Source organism: Pleurodeles waltl, chromosome 2_2 (genome assembly GCF_031143425.1).
Source record: "Pleurodeles waltl isolate 20211129_DDA chromosome 2_2, aPleWal1.hap1.20221129, whole genome shotgun sequence".
In the NCBI taxonomy this organism is placed as follows: Eukaryota; Metazoa; Chordata; class Amphibia; order Caudata; family Salamandridae; genus Pleurodeles; species Pleurodeles waltl.
In genome coordinates this window covers 379,326,136-379,328,355 of record NC_090439.1, presented here as the reverse complement: position 1 = coordinate 379,328,355, position 2,220 = coordinate 379,326,136, and the positions used below count along the sequence as shown (strand labels likewise).

Sequence of the window (2,220 nt, the reverse complement as noted above, 5' to 3'; positions counted from 1 at the left end):
GCTACTTCTGCAGAGTACATCAATATCATCATAAAAAAAGACACTATTGCACCCTAGCCTGTGCCATGGTGCACCATATTTGAAATACGGCACGCATACGGTGCCAGGTAGGGAGGTTCTAAGAGGAGCAGGGAAAGTGGCACTGCACTCAGTGCAGTGCCACTTTCCATAAATCTGCCCCCAAGTGTTTTACTCTCTTGAAGAAGCTGTTATTGATGTATGAAATGTTGCTCATGAAAATCATTGATGAGGGGTATAGCACACTGATGGATCCTGAAAGACAGCGGTTGGAAAAAGTGGTTTCTAGGAGGAGGAATGGTGCTACTCTATGAGGGTCTTGAAAGTGGAGGCGAGAAATCTGCTGTCATTATAGACTTGGGGAAAGCCGGCACAAACTGTGGATTTTCTGGTGAAACTTTGCTGCGATGAGTGAAATAATCAAACCTTAATTTCCAAAGTTAATTAAAGTTGTGCAGTATAATATCAATACAGAAGAGCTGTATTTGTTTAAAGGATTTTATTCACATGCTCTATTTCTGACATCTATTAGTTAATCCAAGGGATCAGCGTGTGGTCATTGTAAAATCAGTCTAGTGCCCCTCCCACCGTACAGAAACACTAACAAGAGTCATTTCCAAATTTTTGAGGTTCCGTCAGTTCTGTTTGCTCCAAGCCATTTGATGTTTCTATTGACTCTGGGCATTAATTTGGCAATGGTCCTGGATTGTGGATATGCAGAATATTTGGTGTTGCCTATTTATGAAGGAAAGTCGATTCTGAATTACTGAGAACCTCTTCTTCTAGGTGAAAGGGCTATTCACAAGGAGCTGAAAAATCAACTACCAGAGCAGTGCACTGTTGATAGGGACACAGCAAAGCCTCTTCCATCTGTGATGGATTCTGTTTCAGAAGCCATTGTTGTAGACATTAAACTCCTCACGTATTTTATGAGTGGCCTTCAATGTGGACTGAACATTCAAGCAGCAGAATTTAGCATTGATGGCAGTGTTCAGTGGCTTCCACCACCTCCTGATGTTGACTACCCTCTTAATGTAGAGACGATTTTACATGTTAATGGATCAGAGATTCAGTTATAGAAATCCTTTTTGAGCAGTATAATAAGGAGATACTAGGTTAAATTGATTGTACTGACAAGGGGTTGGTTTGCATCTCAAAATGTTGAACAATTAATAAATAGTGATTTAAAAAGTATAGGGGCTTATTTACAAGCCCCTTGCACCATCAGGGCATCACTGTTTTTCGTATAAAAAGTGATGCACCAGTGGCGCTAGGGGCTTGTAAGTAAGCCCCATAGTCTTTTAGATAAGGACTTTAAATTGATTGTATGAGCGCTGCTGCATGTGTAGTACAAATTTTAAGGAACAATACGAAGCACAATAAATTACATTGTGTTGGATTTTCTTTTTGTAAAATATGGTTTTGCTAGGACTTTACAGGTGAAGGGCTTGGTTAGATAAGAAATTATAGGACAGTCTTATCTTTTACGTGGTCAAGCACAGTAGGCAAGATCCTCAGTTCTACTTGTGAATGGGAGTCAGACTGGTAGAATTAAATGGCCTTGTTCTTCTATGCAAAGCCACTTTTCTATTTTAGAAAAACTGAAGGTGTTTGGCTAAGATGCAGGTCTCATAGGAGCACTTCAGTTGGATCTCGCTGTTGGCATCTTTCGGGACCAGACTGAGCCCTCTCACGGCAATCCAGAGCTAAATCCGGGCTGCTAAGGACCCCTGGAGCCAGTAGGCTCCTGCACGACAAGAGGATTGCAAAGACAGAGGTGTGCTCTCTGGTGGCGTGACATACATGAGCCGTCTGAGGCAAGCGAGGCAGACCTCTGACTGCTTGGAACATGATCCAATGAGTGAAGCGATGGGTGGGGTCAGCTGGGACTGGTAAGGGGGATAGATTGGTGGCAGCGGTACAGAACTATCATGTCATAACACAGAGAGACTACTGCACTGTTGACTGTGATCACTAGCTGAGATCCTGGCACCCCTTCCCCACCTGGCGACTTCACCGCAAAATGAAAGATTGCAAGCCTGAAAAAGCAGCTGACCCTCGGGGGCTCAGGCGAGATGGCTGGCTGACACTGTGGAAAGCGCTCACACTCCTAATAGAGAGCACCAGTAACACGTGATCAAAATGCTCTGTGCCCAATGACAAACTAAACATTGCGGAGGCCTTCATGTATCCTGATTAACT

The 2,220-nt window shown here is 43.4% G+C and overlaps 1 pseudogene; it reads left to right on the top strand.

The window, feature by feature from the left end:
- Nucleotides 1–315: 315 nt before the first annotated feature.
- LOC138276169 (actin-related protein 10 pseudogene) lies at nucleotides 316–1,138 on the top strand (annotated as a pseudogene).
- The last annotated feature ends 1,082 nt before the right edge of the window (nucleotides 1,139–2,220 follow it).